This window comes from Aegilops tauschii, chromosome 7, assembly GCF_002575655.3.
Source record: "Aegilops tauschii subsp. strangulata cultivar AL8/78 chromosome 7, Aet v6.0, whole genome shotgun sequence".
Classification (NCBI taxonomy): Eukaryota; Viridiplantae; Streptophyta; class Magnoliopsida; order Poales; family Poaceae; genus Aegilops; species Aegilops tauschii.
Genome location: NC_053041.3, coordinates 455,141,886 through 455,162,814, shown reverse-complemented (window position 1 = coordinate 455,162,814; position 20,929 = coordinate 455,141,886).

Genomic DNA, 20,929 nt, shown 5'->3' with positions numbered 1-20,929 from the left:
TGAAGACTTCTCCATCTCACGCGATGATCGGACATGGTTTAGTTTATTTGGATCACGTGATCATTTAGATGACTCGAGGGATGTCTATCTAAGTGGGAGTTCTTAAGTAATATGATTAATTGAACTTAATTTATCATGAACTTCGTCCTGATAGTTTTTGCACATCTATGTTGTAGATCAATGGCTCGCGTTGTGGCGCCCCTATGTTTTTTGATATGTTCCTAGAGAAAACTAAGTTGAAAGATGATAGTAGTGATGATGCGGACTGGATCCGTGATCTGAAGATTATCCTCGTTGCTGCATAGAAGAATTATGTCCTTGATGCACAGCAAGGTGACAGACCTGTTGCAGGAGCAGATGCAGACGTTAAGAACGTTTGACAGGCTCGGTATGATGACTACTTGATAGTTTAGTGCACCATGCTTTACGGCTTAGAAATGGGACTTCAAAAATGTTTTGAACGCCACAGAGCATATAAGATGTTCCAAGAGTTGCAATTGGTATTTCAGACTCATGCCCATGTCGAGAGGTATGAGTCCTCTGACAAGTACTTTGCCTACAAGATGGAGGAGAATGGCTCAGCCAGTGAGCATGTGCTCAGAATGTCTAGGTAGTACAATCACTTGAATCAAGTGGGAGTTAATCTTCTAGATAAGATAGTGATTGACAGAGTTCTCTAGTCACTATCACCAAGCTACTAGAACTTTGTGATGAACTATAATATGCAAGGGATGACGAAAACGATTCCCGGGCTCTTCGCGATGCTGAAATCGGTGAAGGTAGAAATCAACAAAAAGCATCAAGTGTTGATGGTTGACAATACCACTAGTTTCAAGAAAAAGGGCAAAGCAAAAGAAAGGGAACTTCAAGAAGAATGACAAGCAAGTTGCCACTCCCGTAAAGAAGCCCAAAGTTGGACCTAAGCCTGAAACTGAGTGCTTCTACTTCAAAGGGAATGATCACTAGAAGAGGAACTACCCCAGATACTTGGCGGATAAGAAGGATGACAAAGTGAACAAAGGTATATTTGATATACATGTTATTGATGTGTACTTTACTAGTGTTCATAGTAACCCCAGGGTATTTGATACCGGTTCAGTTGCTAAGATTAGTAACTCAAAAACAGGAGTTGCAAAATGGACTAGTTAAGGGTGAGGTGATAATGTGTGTTGGAAGTGATTCCAAGGTTGATAAGATCACCATCGCACACTCCCTCTACCTTCGGGATTAGTGATGAACCTAAAATAAATGTTATTTGGTGTTTGCGTTAAGCATGAATATGATTATATCATGTTTATTGCAATACGGTTATTCATTTAAGTCAGAGAATAATTGTTGTTCTGTTTACATGAGTAAAACCTTCTGTAGTCATACACTCAAGGTGAATGGTTTATTGAATCTCAATCGTAGTGATACACATATTCATAATATTCATGCCAAAAGATGCAAAGTTGATAATGATTGTGCAACATATTTGTGGCACTGCCGTTTAGGTCATATTGGTGTAAAGCGCCTGAAGAAACTCCATACGGATGGATTTTTGGAATCACTTGATTATGAATCATTTGATACTTGTGAACCATGCCTCATGGGCAAGATGACTAAAACTCCATTCTCCGGAACAATGGAGCGTGCCACTGACTTATTGGAAATAATACATACCGATGTATGCGGTCCGATGAGTGTTGAGGCTCGCGGCGAGTATGGTTATTTTCTGACCTTCACAGATGATTTGAGCAGACATGGGTAAATCTACTTAATGAAACACAAGTCTGAAACATTTGAAAAGTTCAAAGAATTTCATAGTGAAGTGGAGAATCATCGTACAAGAAAATAAAGTTTCTACGATCTGATCGCGGAGGCGAATATTTGAGTTACGAGTTTGGCCTTCATTTAAAAAAATGTGGAATAGTTTCACAACTCACGCCACCTGGAACACCACAGCGTAATGGTGTGTCCGAATGTCGTAATCGTACTTTATTAGATATGGTGCGATCTATGATGTCTCTTACCGATTTACCAATATCATTTTGGGGTTATGCATTAAGAGACAGCTGCATTCACTTTAAATAGGGCACCGTCTAAATCCATTGAGACAACACCGTGTGAACTGTGGTTTGGCAAGAAACCCAAGCTATCATTTCTTAAAGTTTGGGGTTACGATGCTTATGTGAAAAAGCTTCAGCCTGATAAGGTCAAACCCAAATCGGATAAGTGTGTCTTCATAGGATACTCAAAAGAAACTATTGGGTACACCTTCTATCACAGATCCAAAGGCAAGATCTTTGTTGCTAAGAATGGATCCTTTCTAGAGAAGGAGTTTCTCTCGAAAGAAGTGAGTGGGAGGAAAGTAGAACTTGATGAGGTAATTGTACCTTCTCTCGAATTGGAAAGTAACTCATCACAGAAAACCGTTCCCGTGATGCCTACACCAACTAGAGAGGAAGCTAATGATAACTATCATGAAACTTCAGATCAAGTTGCTACTGAACCTCATAGGTCAACCAAAGCACGCTCAGCACCAGAGTGGTATGGTAATCCTGTTCTAGAAGTCATGTTACTAGACCATGACGAACCTACAAACTATGAGGAAGCGATGATGCGCCCAGATTCCGATAAATGGCTTGAGGCCATGAAATCTGAGATAGGATGCATGTATGAGAACAAAGTGTGGACTTTGGTTGACTTGCCCGATGATCGGCAAGCCATAGAGAATAAACGGATCTTCAAGAAGAAGACTGACGCTGATGGTAATGTTACTGTCTACAAAGCTCGACTTGTCGCGAAAGGTTTTTGACAAGTTCAAGGAGTTGACTACGATGAGACCTTCTCACCCATAGCGATGCGTAAGTCTGTCCAAATCAAGTTAGCAATTGCCGCATTCTATGATTATGAAATCTGGCAAATGGACGTCAAAAAATGCATTCCTTAATGGATTTCCTAAAGAAGAGTTGTATATGATGCAACCAGAAGGTTTTGTCGATCCTAAAGGTGCTAACAAAGTGTGTAAGCTCCAGCGATCCACCTATGGACTGGTGCAAGCATCTGTGAGTTGGAATATACACTTTGATAGGTGATCAAAGCATATGGTTTATACAGGCTTACGGTGAAGCCTATATTTACAAGAAAGTAAGTGGGAGCTCTATAGCATTTCTAATATTATATGTGGATGACATATTGTTGATCGGAAATGATGTAGAATTTCTGGATAGCATAAAAGGATACTTGAATAAAAGTTTTTCATTGAAAGACCTCGGTGAAGCTACTTATATATTGGCATCAAGATCTATAGGGATAGATGAGACGCTTAATAGGACTTTCACAAAGCACATACCTTGACAAGGTTTTGAAGAAGTTCAAAATGGATCAGTCAAAGAAAGGGTTCTTTCCTCTGTTGCAAGGTGTGAAGTTGAGTAAGACTCAAAGCCCAACCACGACAAAAGATGGAGAGAGAATGAAAGTCATTCCCTATGCCACAGCCATAGGTTCTATAAAGTATGCAATGATGTGTACCAGACATATTGTGTACCTTGCCATGAGTTTGGCAAGGGGGTACAACAGTGATCCAGGAGTAGATCACTGGACAGCGGTTAAAATTATCCTTAGTTACCTTAGGGGACTAAGGAAATATTTCTCGGTTATGGAGGTGACAAAGAGTTCATCGTAAAGGGTTACGTCGATGCAAGCTTTGACACTGATCCGGATGAATCTGAGTCTCAATCTGGACACATATTGAAAGTGGGAGCAATTAGCTAAAGTAGCCCCGTGCAAAGCATTGAAGACATAGAAATTTGCAAAATACATACGAATTTGAATGTGGCAGACCTGTTGACTAAACCTCTCTCACAAGCAAATCATGATCACACGTTAGTACTCTTTGGGCATTAATCACATGGCGATGTGAACTAGATTATTGACTCTAGTAAACTCTTTGGGTGTTGGTCACATGGCGATGTGAACTATTGGTGTTAAATCACATGGCGATGTGAACTAGATTATTAACTCTAGTGCAAGTGGGAGACTGAAGGAAATATGCCCTAGAGGCAATAATAAATTTGTTATTTTATATTTACTTATATCATGATAAATGTTTATTATTCAAGCTAGAAATGTATTAACCGAAAACTTGATACATGTGTGGATACATAGACAAAACACAGTGTCCCTAGTAAGCCTCCACTAGACTAGCTCGTTAATCAAAGATGGTTAAGTTTCCGGACCATAGACATGAGTTGTCAATTGATGAACGGGATAACATCATTAGGAGAATGATGTGATGGACAAGACCCATCCGTTAGCTTAGCATATTGATCGTTCAGTTTTATTGATATTGCGTTCTTCATGTCAAATACATATTCCTTTGACAATGAGATTATGAAACTCCCGGATACCAGAGGAATACCTTGTGTGCTATCAAACGTCACAACGTAACTGGGTGATTATAAATATGCTCTACCAGTATCTCTGAAGGTGTTTGTTGCGTTGACATAGATCAAGATTAGGATTTGTCACTTCGAGTATCGGAGAGGTATATCTGGGCCCTCTCGGTAATACACATCATGATAAGCCTTGCAAGCAATGTGACAAATGAGTTAGTTACGGGATGATGTATTACGGAACGAGTAAAGAGACTTGCAAGTAAAGAGATGTGGTACCCCGGCTCAGAGAAACCGGAACGCCCCGTATTCCAGCCCAGAGATCGAGGATAAGTCTTCTGGAATACGGCACTGCTTAGCATAGAACAAAGCAACTTTCTATTATTACATGAATATGAATACAAGGTCTCCGATATTACAATGAATAACATTGGCACGGCGACACTACGCCATCCTCAGTTGCTCTATGCAAGCAGCAGAACAACTCGAAGCAGCGGAAAACTTCTAGCAACGGAACAACGACGATGATGGTGAACTCCACTCCCCAGGGACTCTGGCTGGAATGCCTATCCTAGCTCGCACGAACGGAAACCACAACAAACAATCAAGCAATCACGACATGACCTGCAAACTGTCATGATATGCCAGGTCAGTACATTGAATGTACTTGCAAGCTCACAATAACCAGAAGCATTCAAGACAAACAACAGCATGGCAATTACAGGTTAATCAGGAATTATCATGAGATCATCAGGATAACATGGCATGAACAACATGAACAGATACAGCTAGAACAATATGAGCATGGCATGAACATATAAATCAGACGATACTAGCATGCAACATGACGACACTATATGCACCACTTATTCTGCTCGAGTTACCTCATAACCATCACATGCATCACTTACCAACCTCGGACATCACACGATCATCTCAGGATCAAATCAAGCCTGGTATAAACAATACCGTAGTAATCATTAAATGACCACAAGGAGCTTGATCTTTACCCATGATTCTCGCATCACATCACGAATATCCAACAACTCGGTATCCTCGATACCACGGTGATCATTCACGGATCACAAACGGAACCACTCTGGGCTCAACGGGTTACCTCGTAACCAAACGGTGATCATTCACGGATCACATAACCAACTTATCTCATCATCAAACCGGGGTTGTTATTAAGCACATCAATAATATTACTGTTGACCCGTAGTGTGACCAACTACGAACTGGGCCCTTATCTGCAGGCGCGGCTATCGATAGATTTAATATACACTCTGCAGAGGTAGCGCACTGTACCCACACCACGGAACCCATGGCCTCACACTCCCATTCGGGTGGACCAACGGCGTTCCGACAAAACCGTCCTACTGCCATGACACTCTCCCGGCCACTCCGACAAACTCCCCTTTGGGCTAAGTCCTGGGTGGCCCCGTGTCTACCAAAGACACCCAACGGCCACCGTTGTGGCAAAACATTAAACGGTCCCAAACGGGGACATGTGCACATAACCAAACTCGAGCTCACAAGGCTTATGCCGTCCTACCTGGCCAAGGTAGCGCCCGCGCATAACCTTCCCTCGTTGGAGGAACCGGCGAGAGGCACAACAATAGACCCAATTAGGACCTTCCCATAAAGGTAAATGTGGTTGCACTGGTCAGCTCGATATGGTGGCACCATGACTCAGCCAACAGTTGTTCAAGTTCAATTTAATCTGGTTAAACTTGAATGCAATATGCTGAGCCATGATAAAATAACATGTTGCAATTACAATGCATGAGCATGATATCAACATAATAATGAGGGTACAGCATAACTATCAACCATATCAACAATGAATCATATCCAACTGAGCATGGCATAATGACGAGTATGAATATCACAAGTGCAACACTACTCATAATATAACATGACCACTAGCATCAACAAAAAATACCATGCATGAACACATCAATAACATTACCGAGTAAACACTTAACCAACTAACAGCAATGGAACAATGCATATTAACGGTACTCGGTAACCGACGTTAGTCATGCACTGAAGAACATGACCAACCCAACATGTACTACTATCAAGCATGACCAATATGAAAGTAATACAATCAGGAAGAACATGGTAACAGAGTGCAAGAAAACATAGCAAGACGGTAACCACCGATCCATAAGCATAACCGAAATACTGACAGTAGTAGCAGAACCAACATACAGTTATTAAAGATTCATGTTGAAAACCAATGCTACTTCATGGCTATCATGCAAATGGTGGTTGTGGCTTGCTTGGGAAAGAAGAATGCACCGGGGAGAAGTGCGGAATGATCGTGGAACAAATCGCCGGAAAAGTTTCTCTCCCGAATGGGGCTGATTAACGGCAAGGGAAAAATGGTCATTTTCACAGTGTCAAACCATAGTGAAAATGAAACCAATAGAACGGGCTCGACGAAACAAAGAAGTGGGCTGTGGATTCACCTGATTTGGAGCTACGGTTAAAAAGATACGATTGTTTGACTGCTAGGGACCTATCTGTAATGAAATCATCACAAACAAGCCCTCAGCCGGAAAAACAGAAAGCGCCTTCCCAGTAAATACGTTTTCCAGAAGAGAAAGCGTATTTTGGAACGAGGAAGAACCAGAATGCGCTTTCGATAAGTGAAGGCGTTCTCCCGGGAGGCGTCTCCACTTATCCAGTGTGGCGGTGGTGGGGCCGGCCTCTGGGCCGATGACGGGGGGGACCCGCTGGCAGGGGAGAGAGGGCGTGGGCATCGTCGTCTACCTCCTCACGTTCGCCCGCGATGCAGAGGGAGGAGCTCAACGCCAGCGGCCGTTCTGGCGCCACAGGCCACCTCCGGCAGCGCTCTGGACACCGGGATGATCAGGGAGACACCACGCTTCTCATGGGCTACAGCCCGGACTCCGGGGAGCGCTCGGTCGAGAGGGAAGGCAGCCGCGATGGATGGCGGCCTCGGGCAGAGGTGGAACTCGGGGATACGGAGCTTTGGCGACGAGGTGAAAGGTTGGGGAGGTGCTCCAGTAGTGGTGTGGTCTTCTGGTGGTGGTTAGACGAGGGGGAAACGCGCGGCTTGCTCAAATTTGAGCAGTGGCCGGCGGCAGCCATGGTGCCGATGGGGGTCGAGGAGAGACTCTCGAGCTCGGTGAGAGGCTGGGGATGTCTAGAGGAGGCAGGAGAGGAGGCTGATGAGCTCGGGAGGCCGCAGGGATGGCTATATATAGCCGGGCACGGGTGGCCGAGCTCGGGTGTTGCCGCGGGGATCCGGCCAATGCTCTGGCGACGGCCAGCGAGCATGGGCTGGTACGAGAAGGCGATGAGGGAGGTGCGGGCGAGCTATAGAGGTGCACAGGGACGAGCAGAGCTCGAGGACAAGAGGTGGAAGATGCCGCAGCGCAAACAGAGCCGGTCGGCTACAGCTCGCCCGTGGTCGTGCGGCGACAAGCGCTGACGGAGGGGCTTATGGAGGGGGAGATGGCTCCAGGAGGACGGCGACGACGTGGGCTAGCTATTGGACATGCTCACGAGCGCGAAGATGATGAGAGGGGGAGGGGCCCGAGCAAGAAGCCATCCAGCTCGCGTCCATGGCATGCCAGAGAGGTGGTGACCGCGTGAGCTGGCGAGGAGAAGGTGCCAAAGGTTTGCAAACATTGTCTAGTGGTAAGTCTTTCCAGGGTAGGTTTCAACTGCGGTGGTAGCTCGATGAAAAGCTCTATGGTTAAATGGTAATCAACCTCTGAAGTTTACTGCAGTAAACTTGAACGTGTACTGGTGATCCATAGGAACTTGATTGGAAGCAATGGAGTTGTCTGGCATGATTAGCTTAGGAGGGACTATAATCTTGGAGAGTTTGAGGAGATTTGGATCAAGATTTAATGTAGTTGCTTAACAACCACATAAATTGGTCCAGAAGCAAGATGTGGATGATGCACTCATATGGTGAGGCCACTTGAGCTGAAATTTGGCAAGGATTAGTGATTTGGCCATACTAAGATGCTGTAAAGATTTCATACCAATTGGATAAGCCAAAATGGTATTTGCTTCACAAACATCCTCACTGACCAGAATCTATAAATAATTTTGGAGAAATATTGGCTTGATTAAATTGTGCCAAATTTGGTGGAGAGATATTATTTGGGTAGGATAACAATCTGGTATTTTCTCAGAATTAATGAAGCAATATAAAATGCACTTGCTTCACAACCTAAAAATATTGCCAGAATCAAAGATTTGGTCCCGTGCTCACATAGATGATTGGATGGGGATGAAATTTGGAGGAGTGTCATAATATGAGCACATGAAGGAGTGTGCAAATTTTAACTTATTTGGATGCTCCTAGATAGCACTTCCTTCACAATGTCTTCTGTCTGACAGAAAGTTTGAAAAATTGCTGAGGAAGATAGGCTTGGCAAATAAAGTGATTCAATTATTTGGACATAAGAGAATACCCAAAAGGTTTGGGAACCAACAAGGAAATCTAGGTGGCACTTCCTTCACAGAAAGCCACACTGGACAGAAATGAAGAATAATTTTTGGAGAATTATTCTTGGGATAGGACAGGAAAGTTTGGGCATATTTAAACATATGACCCAAATGAATTATGAGAATTAATTGAGATTTTTGGGAGTGACAGAAATATTGGTTGCTTCACAACCTAGGGCAGACAGGGTTTGGTCCAGGAGTGAAGTGACAAGATCTTGGCAAGGTTTTAAGAATGATGAGCCACTTGGGAGAGGGAATGAGGATGATTTCCCAGGTGGCAAGGCCACAAAACCACTTCAAAAGAAAAACAAAGCAAAATCCAAATAAATTAAAAGAAAAAGAAAAGGGCCAAAATACAGGCTGTTACAACTCTTACCCCCTTAAAGAAATCTCGTTCTCGAGATTTCGTTGCTCAGGGAACAAGTATGACTTGAGGACACCGTTTCCAACTCGGGTATCCTTTTTCCTTTATTTATTGTCCCCCCAAGAATTTCAAATGATCAACTTACCTTACTCTGGGGTGCCTTGCTTCACCTTTCCCCAAATTCTGACGGGTCTTTTCCCATATACCAATTCCTTTTTACTGACGTTGATTCTCCATACCTGTGGTGATATCCAATGGATCTGAGCATAAATTTTCTTTTGGTCATGAAAACCTTTTTACTTCTGTCATGGGGTTGCTTCAAATAAATGCAGGACTTCTGGCTTCAATAAATGCTGAGAGTTAATCATGGCCATTTTCTGATGGGATCTGACTGCTCATAGGTGGTACTAATTTATTTTGATTTATTCCTTTTGCTCGAGCATGAGATATGTACCAAAGATTCGACTGCCTTTTGTCGTGAGCAATATAACGGGGTATGGAGTGATAGCTGTGTGATACCTCAAATATTTACATCTTGAGACTGGCCTGACAGGAGGCTGGCGGACAATTGCTTTTTCCTGACAGACTGACTGTGTACTTGATTCCGTCGGTGAGTATACCGGGTTTGAGCTGATTGTTTAGCTTTTGATTTTCTCATTTTGTCAGTATACCCATTTGGATTTTTTTCACACTAACCATTCCAAGCGGGTCAGCGGGATATGAAATTCTTGTAAAACAGAGTAGGCCTCTGAGAGTATGCCTCTGTGGATCCATATGGAATTACGGCCTCCAACTGATTTGGGTATCCGGACCCTGATGGTCGTGCAAAAATCATCATACCTTTGCTGTCGGTCTCACCCTTTAACGGTCATGATTTTCTTTGTTAGGATACCTTACTGAAATAACTTGGCCAAACCTGTCCTTGATTCTTTGTATGACCAGGGACGTGATTAGTGCAATATTTTTGACATTATTCCTTGTGCCTGTTTTCTGACCTGGGTCTGTACACATATGACATATACCGGGGTTTGTAGCTGTACGAAGATCATTGCTGGGGACAATCGCACAAGAAGGTGACAAGGTTTTAGGACATCTCCTTATCAGTCAGGGGAATAATGACCTTGATAACCATTGTCAAGACTATTGATCATGTGATGTCATCCCCAGGTCTTGCCGATTCTTGTAATTCATGAGATGTGTCTCTGCTTATTTCTTTTGTCTGACTCGTGAGGTGGTGGGATCCGTACTTTCCTTAGGTATATCTGCTGGATCCTTGCCGCATCTCGTATGAGTGACTGATATGGCTGGGGATGCATGCTTACCATATATAAGAACCATATGCGACCAAACACTGGCTTCTTGAAGAAGACACATGCCCTGGCTGATTTGTGCTTCCGACAAAAATGTTGCGAGTCTAATTCTTGAGCGGTACTACCATACATTGGCAACTCATCATATATCCTCTGACGACGGTACATAGTGTTGTACTGACGGGGCTGGGTCGCTTACGAGAGAAGCCATCCGAGTAGCTTGCAGAGGAAGACTTGTTAACTTCCGCTCAAATCTTTTGTCTGGGTATCATGCAGAAGAAGGCTCTATAGTTTACACACGAAACTTGGTCTGATTATTGTGCTGGAGAAGCTAGAGTTCCGTACTTGAGAAGCTTCTCCTCGGGTTTGCTTGTTGACAAAAATTCATTTTCGCCTGTCAGGAGCTTTTACCGAGGTATCTTGCTGAGAAAGACCGAGTATCTTGGACCGAAAATTGTTCACATATCATGCTAAGAAAAATTGGGGAGCCTTGCATCATAAATTTCTTCCGATAACGTGTGGAAGAAGGCTAAGTTTCTTACATCCAAAGCTTCATACTAATATGTAGACTGAAATCTACACACATGCCCATAATATCTTGTGGCTGATTATTTGCATGAGAAAATTTGTTTGACTGTCTTCCTTGAGCATATCACATTCTAACTTTATTTCAGATGATAACATATTTGAAGCATCATGGATTGCCGAGCCAAAATTTTGTATATGATCCATACCTTTGACTGAAAATATACTGTTGATCTTGTACCTGACTTGCTTTGCTGCTGGCTTGATCATTACTGCTATGAGGATTTTGGTACTGATGTAGACTTGAGTTATCAGTATTGTTGTGAGGAGTGCACACTAATGCAAAATTGATTATCAGCCTAAAAAATCAGATATTCCCCATTTCACTACAGTCGGCTGAGAATTCCATTTTGTTTAGCTGAGTTTCCAAATATTTGAACTCCTTATTACTTCTTCGAGTCCGGTGTCAGTTGATGAGCGACTCTTTATAGGGGGGAAATAATGTAACACCGGGGGCCAAAATGAAAGAAGCAAAAGAAAACTCGACTAAACAAAGGCACACAACAATCAATCAATTTACACACAATCAATATCACATAGTACTGCTAGTTACACAATATGCATGCCTACTTAAGCACACAAATCTCGCGGGATCTCTAGTTCTACGATCTAGCATGCTGTGACGATGTGCACGAGGATGATTAAATGTGTGGAAGAATTGGTGTAAACAGCGCTACACCAAGTGCTAGCTTCGCCAAGTAGCAACCTGGACTAGCTCGGAGGCGAGGACGAACTCGGTAATCATGTAGTGGGACGCGAAGGTTGCAACCGCATTATTATCAAGTGGACGGAAAAAGATCCGTACTCGTCCAAGAAATAGGATAGCGGGGAAAAACTGAGGCTGCTGACATTGCCCTTTCTTGATAACTAAGAACATTAAGGGTTGCCATCATGACAAAATGAAAGAGCGATTCGGGATAGAAGCATGTCCATCACCGAAACGATAGGCGGGGCTGAAAGGAGGATATCAGCGAGATACCTGAGCACTATTTTTGCAAACAGTGTCGGGATCACTTGGCATCACTCTGCTGGGACAAAAATGACACCAAACACCGAAGAACGAGCAAGAAAAGAAAACTGGAGAAATGCAAAGGCTGAGCTGTAGTGGGTCCGAACCAATGCCAGCTACACTCACCAGATAAATCGTCGGTAGCAAAATAATAAGGCTATATGCATGCTATGCAACAAACAAATGCAGCAACCAAATGTAATCAACAAGCCGGACTTTAAACTACTGATTTCTACCAGTTTCTACCACTCGCGCTAATTAGGGCATCCTACAGCCAGACCTGCTCTGATACCAAGCCTGTGGCACCCCGGCTCAGAGAAACCGGAACGCCCCGTATTCCAGCCCAGAGATCAAGGAGAAGTCTTTTGGAATATGGCACTACTTAGCATAGAACAAACCAGCTTTCTATTATTACACGAATATGAATACAAGGTCTCCGATATTACAATGAATAACATCGGCACGGCGACACTACGCCATCCTTAGTTGCTCTATGCAAGGAGCAGAACATATCGAAGCAGTGGAACAACGACGACGATGGTGAACTCCACTCCGCAGGGACTCTGGCTGGAACGCTTATCCTAGCTCGCACGAACGGAAACCACGACAAACAATCAAGCAATCACGGCATGACCTGCAAACTGGCATGACACACCAGGTCAGTACATTGAATGTACTTGCAAGCTCACAATAACCAGAAGCACTCAAGACAAACAACAGCATGGCAATTACAGGTTAATCAGGAATTATCATGAGATCATCAGGATAACATGGCATGAACAACATGAACATGATATAGCTAGAACAATATGAGCATGGCATGAACATATAAATCGGACGATACTAGCATGCAACATGATGACACTATATGCACCACTTATTCTGCTCGAGTTACCTCATAACCATCACATGCATCACTTACCAACCTCGGACATCACACGATCATCTCAGGATCAAATCAAGCCTGGTATAAACAATACCGTAGTAATCATTAAATGACCACAAGGAGCTTGATCTTTACCCATGATTCTCGCTTCACATCACGAATATCCAACAACTCGGTATCCTCGATACCACGGTGATCATTCACGGATCACAAATGGAACCACTCTGGGCTCAACGGGTTACCTCGTAACCAAACGGTGATCATTCACGGATCACATAACCAACTTATCTCATCATCGAACCGGGGTTGTTATTAAGCACATCATTATTATTACTGTTGACCCATAGTGTGACCAACTACGAACTGGGCCCTTATCCGCGGGCGCGGCTATCGATAGATTTAATATACACTCTGCAGAGGTAGCGCACTATACCCACACCACGGAACCATGGCCTCGCACTCCCATTCGGGTGGACCAACGGCGTTCCGACAAAACCGTCCTACTGCCATGACACTCTCCGGCCACTCCGACAAACTCCGCTTTGGGCTAAGTCCTGGGTGGCCCCGTGTCTACCAAAGACACCCAACGGCCACCGTCGTGGCATAACAATAAACGGTCCCAAACGGGGACATGTGCACATAACCAATCTCGGGCTCACAAGGCTTATGTTGTCCTACGTGGCCAAGGTAGCGCCCACGCATAACCTTCCCTCATTGGAGGCACCGGTGAGAGGCACAACAATAGACCCGGTTAGGACCTTCCCATAAAGGTAAATGTGGTTGCACTGATCAGCTCGATATGGTGGCACCATGACTCAGCCAACAGTTGTTCAAGTTCAATTTAATCCGGTTAAACTTGAATGCAATATGGTGAGCCATGATAAAATAACATGTTGCAATTACAATGCATGAGCATGATATCAACATAATCATGAGGGTACAGCATAACTATCAACCATATCAACAATGAACCATATCCAACTGAGCATGGCATAATGACGAGTATGAATATCACACGTGCAACACTACTCATAATATAACATGACCACTAGCATCAACAATAAATACCATGCATGAACACATCAATAACATTACCGAGTAAACACTTAACCAACTAACAGCAAAGGAACAACGCATATTAACGGTACTCGGTAACCGACGTTAGTCATGCACTGAAGAACATGACCAACCCAACATGTACTACTATCAAGCATGACCAATATGAAAGTAATACTATCAGGAAGAACATGATAACAGAGTGCAAGAAAACGTAGCAAGACGGTATCCACCGATCCATAAGCATAACCGAAATACTGACAGCAGTAGCAGAACCAACATATACAGTTATTAAAGATTCAAGTTGAAAACCAATGCTATTGCATGGCTATCATGCAAATCATGGTTGTGGCTTGCCTGGGAAAGAAGAATGCACCGGGGAGAAGTGTGGAATGATCGTGGAACAAATCGTCAGAAAAGTTTCTCTCCCGAAGGGGGCTGATTAACGGCAAGGGCAAAATGGTCATTTTCACAGTGTCAAACCATAGTGAAAACGAAACCAACAGAACGGGCTCGACAAAACAAAGAAGTGGGCTTTGGATCACCTGATTTGGAGCTACGGTTAAAAAGATACGATTGTTTGACTACCAGGGACCTATCTGTAATGAAATCATCACAAACAAGCCCTCAGCCGGAAAAACAGAAAGCGCCTTCCCAGTAAATACGTTTTCTAGAAGAGAAAGCATATTTTGGAACGAGGAAGAAGCAGAATGCGCTTTCGATAAGTGAAGGCGTCCTCCCATGAGTGCGTCTCCACTTATCCAGTGTGGCGGTGGCGGGGCCCCTTTGGGTCGATGACGGGGGGGACCCGCTGTCGGTGTCAAAACCGGCGGATCTCGGGTAGGGGGTCTCGAACTATGCATCTAAGGCGGATGGTAACAGGAGGCGGGGGACACAATGTTTACCCAGGTTCGGGCCCTCTCGATTGAGCTAATACCCTACTTCCTGCTTGATTGATCTTGATGATATGAGTATTACAAGAGTTGATCTACCACGAGATCGTAGAGGCTAAACCCTAGAAGCTAGTCTATGATTATGATTGTTGTTGTCCTACGGACTAAACCCTCTGGTTTATATAGACACCGGAGGGGGCTAGGGTTACACAGAGTCGGTTACAAGGGAGGAGATCTACATATCCGAATTGCCAAGCTTGCCTTCCACGCAAAGGAGAGTCCCACCCGGACACGGGACGAAGTCTTCAATCTTGTATCTTCATAGTCCAATAGTCCGGCCAAAGTATATAGTCCAGCTGTCCGAGGACCCCCTAATCCAGGACTCCCTCAATAGCTCCTGAACCAGACTTCAATGACGATGAGTCCGGCGCGTAGATTGTCTTCGGCATTGCAAGGCGGGTTCTTCTCCAAATTCTAAGTACCTGTCGAGTAGTGTCCGGCTTCCCATGAATGTTGCACTCCTTGGCTTCTACGCCTAATAATGGCTATCCTCCACATGTCGAGTGAATGCGAGAAGTCGGGGCATTTTTACACTTGCCACCCTAACCATGTTAGTAAATCGTCTATTTAAAGAGACGGGGATCCTCAGATCCATATCACACCATCCTCCCACAGCGAGTATCCATCGGAGCACCCCCGGAAAAGTCCATCCCATCATGGCCGGCCATCGCAGCTCCTCCTCTCGCTCCCGTAGCCCTAAGCCAAGCAATTGGAAGAAGTGTTCCATCCCCCACAGCCAATTAGTAGAGTTACAGACCCAGGGGTTTCTCCCTCCAGCGTATATGGTCCCCGTTCGAGCTGGACTAGCCACTTACAATGGTGGGGAGCAAGCGGAGAGCCTTCCTAACCCATCCATGGGGGAGCGGGTATGCCTTGTCCCTTACTTACTAAGGGGGCTTGGATTTCCCATCCATCCGTTCCTCCGCGGGCTCCTGGAGTTCTACGGCCTCCAGCTGCATAACTTTACTCCCGCCTCCATATTACACATCGCTGGCTACGTCACCCTTTGCGAGCTATTTTTGGGCTGCGAAGCTCATTTCGAGCTATGGAAGAGGCTATTCTGCCTCGTACCCCATACACAGGAGGGGTCAATATATCAAGTGGGCGGAGCCGAGATATGGCATATCGCCGGGACCGGATACCTGTCAGGTACTCCGAAGAAGACATCCGAAGACTGGCCTTCGGAGTGGTTTTATATGGAGGATGTCCCCCTTCCGGACCCTATTCAGATGGGCCTTCCTGAGTTCGACAATGCCCCTTTGAAGAAACACCGCAGCTGGCGCCCTCGGAGCCCCCAGGAGGAAGATAACGGAGAAGTCCTTTACCTGATGGGCCGGATAAAACGCTGGCCAAATCAGGATTGACAATAATCGAGGTTATGTCAATATGTATAATGTGGGGGGTGCAGCCACTTCAATATCGGGGACAACCCATGTGGCACTTCAATGGAGAAGACGATGCCACCCGCTGCGGTCGTAAGGGACCGGACTCCGTCACTGCTCTAGCGAAAATAATGTCCGATTTATATAAAGGAGAGGAAGAGGAGTTCATCCGAATTAACCCACGGGATGGATTCTCCATGTACAACCCCCCAAACTGGGTGAGCTGCTACTTTTTACTCCGAACCTTCCCGCATTCTTCGTCATAAGTATTTACCTTGCTATTTCATAGTAGGAACTGGGAAAAGCTATGAGGGAGGTCCACAGCCCGCCTCCACAACCAGAGGACCCTGACCGGGCCCTCGACCCCGGACTCGAAGAAGATCCGGACACATTTGTGGAGCTCATCGACAGGATGTTCTATCAATTAAGCTGCGACGGTGCCTTGGTGGCCATCATAGCCGATTATCCTGGACTACTCCTTGCATCGCATGTAAGTAAAACCGGAGTCCCAACTTCCGAGAAGGATCCCTTTTTTTGCACTTCACCTACCGCACACATATGGTGTCTTACAGGGAAGGTCCTTGGGACGCCATGCCGAACCCGCAGTGACTCACCAACAAGGGGCACCAAAAGCGGGTAGGCTTAAAAGGAAGGCGGTCAGGACTGAGACCCCATCGCAGAGGTATGAAAAAGAACCCCGCTTTGTGGTTGTTGTCTTTTAAAATATAATAACGTTCGTGTTTCCTAGCAGGAAAACGCTCGCCGGACCATATCCGGAGAGCCTGCTGGCCACGCCTCCACCAGCCGGGCTCCAAAGCCGGACTTAGAGGCAGACGCTAACGTGGGGCCAACACCGGATGTTACTCCTACAGAGGATGCGGATAGGCTGTCCGCTACGAATTCCGAAGTGGAGAGTGCCATGAATCACAGGCGTCGCCGGGCCGTACTCCGCGACGCTTGTTTCTCTCAAGAGGCATTCGATGCCTTCAACTCAGGAGACGCGTACATCCGAGCTGCTCAAAATGGTCTTGCCAGAACCACGGACCAGTATGTAAAGGATATACGGGTAAGAAAATCTAATAATTATGTATATCAGTAGCCCCTGAGACTTGAAACAGTTGGCACAACTGATTTAAGGATCGTTGTTTTCGTAGGTTCTTACGGAGAAGAACACCCAGTTGTCTCGAGAGCTGGAGGATTGCAAAGCCCAGCTACGGGCCGCAGTTGCCGCAATGAAGGAGTCCGAGAAGGCCCCATCTGGTAACACTTGTTTCTATCGAAAAGAATGACATGTACCAGTTAGTATTCGGCATGCATGCAAATCTAACAATAGATTCTGCAGATGACCCCAGAGTGAATCCGGAGGTCGTACGAGGGGATGAGCAACATGCTCAACGACAGCTAAAGGCTGGCGAGCGCATGCTTACGCAGGTTAGGCGGGAGAAAAATGATCTCCAAGATGCCAATACTCGGCTGGGCGTTGAACTGAAAGATGTTCGAGCCCAGCTTGCTGACTCCGTAAAGGAGAATAAGAGGCTTCGACGCGGCATTTTTAGTAAGTGCTTGAACGAAATTTTATAGAGTTCGGCGAAGAAACCGGCTAACAGAGTTATATCTGTAGGTATGCTGACGGGTCGTCCCGTGGAGGAGATGCCCGGGTCTGCGGGTGATCTTCTACCAGAGCTCTCACAACTGCACGAACAAGTACGACAGGTGATGCAGGGCATTGCCCAAGCCTTGTGGCCATCCGCCTCCCTGCCAGGAGGCATGGGGGAGCTTGTAGAGATGCTCAAGGGAGCACGGCAGCGCTTCCGATTATGGAAGATACCAGCCTGCTGACAAGGTGCAAGGGAAGCCTGGGCCATGGTGAAGACGCGATATACCAAGGCTGACCCGAACCACATGTCCGCGGTCGGACCTGTGGGGTCTGATGGGAAAGAGATCCCCGTCAGTTTGGTGTATGACCAGGTGAAATTAGCCGCAAAGTATTCCCAACAGGATTGTAGGCTAGACAGCCTGTTGGATGGTATAGAAGAAGAATTTAGTCAGTCTAAGTGACTGTGTACTTCAAGTGACACATATTGTCCCTAGCCGGATTGTAAATCATTTGTCATGGCGGACCTTTTCGCTTCGACCTCTGGACCCGACAGTCCAGAGTGTATCTGAATACCCGCTCAGTTATGTAAAAACCGGGGTATGCATGGAAACCAGACGTAGGGGTCATAAGTGCTTGAACAGACAAGTACCCAACTAGCTATGTTATATTACATGGATAGTAAGAAACATCTTCCAGGGAGAATAGTTTCGTTAAGGGTTCCTTTCCCTGGGTACGCATGCATTAATGTGCATGTCCGAACTGCGAAAAGAGACGCAGGATATAAACATCTGGGTGCATGTATTACAATAAATAAAAGTCATCTTTTGTTCACCAACCGAATATTCCCTTAAGAACGCTAGCTTTCGGCTTCACCCAGTCTGAGGTACACATCCGGCTGACCCGGCAGTAACAATCGCAGAGGTGCTCCCCTTATGCCCTAGCCGAATTAACAGGAACGTAGGGCATAAAAACAAGAGCCAGGCAACCCAGCTTGGCCAAAAATTAAGTCATATCGATGCATATAATGGCGAAGAAAAGGTACATGTGGAAAAGTAACACATGTGCGGGGGGGCATAAAGCCCGGAACATAATTATATTAAGCTTTTGTATAAGAAGCCCCCAGGTATAATGAGCACGCCTAGCGCGTCAAGATTGTGTAGTCAAGACACATTTTAACCTTTTAAGGCTGTGAAGAAAAAGGGAAGAAAGAAAGAAAGAAAAGACAGATAACGGATATATATAAAAAATGATGGAGGTAAGGAGATGAACACATAGTCCGGCACAAGGCGTAGAACCTTCGGAGTCTGGCTGCGTTCCATGGGTTTGGCTCGAGTCGATTGTCCGATGCATCCCGCAGATGGTACGCTCCACCGGTCAGAACTTGGTCAATAACGAAGGGACCTTCCCATTTGGGCTTGAGCTTGTTCTTTTTCTTCTCCGGTAGGCGTAGAACGAGTTCGCCAACGTTATAAGTTTTGGCCCGTACTTCTCTGCTTTTATACCGTCGAGCCTGTTGCTGATAGAATGTGGAGCGGGCTTTTGCCACGTCACGCTCCTCCTCCAGGGCGTCCAAACTGTCCTGCCGATCAAGCTCGGCTTCTTTCTCTTCGTAAATGCGCACTCGAGGTGAATCATGAATTATGTCGCAGGGCAGTACCGCCTCTGTGCCGTACACCATAAAGAACGGTGTGTATCCGGTAGTGCGATTCGGCGTGGTCCGTAGCCCCCATAGTACGGAGTCGAGCTCCTCAACCTAGTGCGTATCTGATTCCTTCAAGGATCGCACTAATCTGGGTTTAATGCCGCTCATGATAAGACCATTTGCTCGCTCAACTTGACCGTTAGTTTGCGGGTGATAGACAGAGGCATAATCGAGCTTAATGCCCATGTTGCTACACCAAGTTTTTACCTCGTCGGCTGTAAAGTTCGATCTGTTATCAGTGATGATGCTGTGGGGGACGCCGTAACGGTGTACAACCCTGGATATGAAGTCTATCACTGGTCCGCACTCGGCCATTTCAACTGGTTTGGCTTCTATCCATTTGGTGAATTTATCCACCGTGACCAATAGGTATTTTTTCTTATGGCTTCCCCCTTTAAGGGGTCCGACCATATCAAGCCCCCAGACCGCAAAGGGCCAAGTAATGGGGATTGTTTGGAGAGCGGTAGGTGGCATATGGCTTTGGTTTGCAAAAAGCTGGCAACTGACGCAACGTTGAATGAGGTCCTGTGCGTCTGCTCGGGCCGTCAGCCAGTAAAAACCTGTGCGGAAGGCCTTGCTTACAAGGGCCCGAGCTGCGGCGTGGTGGCCGCCAAGTCCAGCATGAATTTCTGCCAAAAGTTGTCGTCCTTCCTCTTCGGAGATGCACCTTTGAAGTACTCCGGTAGCGCTTTTCTTATAAAGCTCTCCCTCGTGGACCTTGTAGGCTTTAGACCGCCGCACAATGCAACGTGCCTCGTTTGGGTCCTCAGGGAGTTCTTGCCTAGTTAGGTAGGCCAAGAAGGGTTTTGTCCACGGGGCGATGACAGCCATAATCACGTGGGCCGAAGGCGTTATTTCGGTGGCAGAGCCTCCGATTACGTCAGAGTGTTCGGTATCTGGTGTTGTGGCCAGGTCCGGACTGTTGTTGCCGGTCTCTCCTTCCCATACCACGCATGGCTTAAACAGCCTTTCCAAGAAGATATTAGGTGGGACAGGGTCGCGCTTACCGCCGATGCGGGCGAGGATATCCGCCGCTTGATTGTTTTCTCGGACCACATGGTGGAATTCAAGCCCCTCGAACCAAGCTGACATTTTGAGGACGGCGTTGCGGTAAGCCGCCATTTTTTGGTCCTTGGCGTCAAAGTCTCCATTTATTTGAGATATTGCGAGGTTAGAATCCCCACGCACCTCTAGGCGTTGAATGCCTGTGGA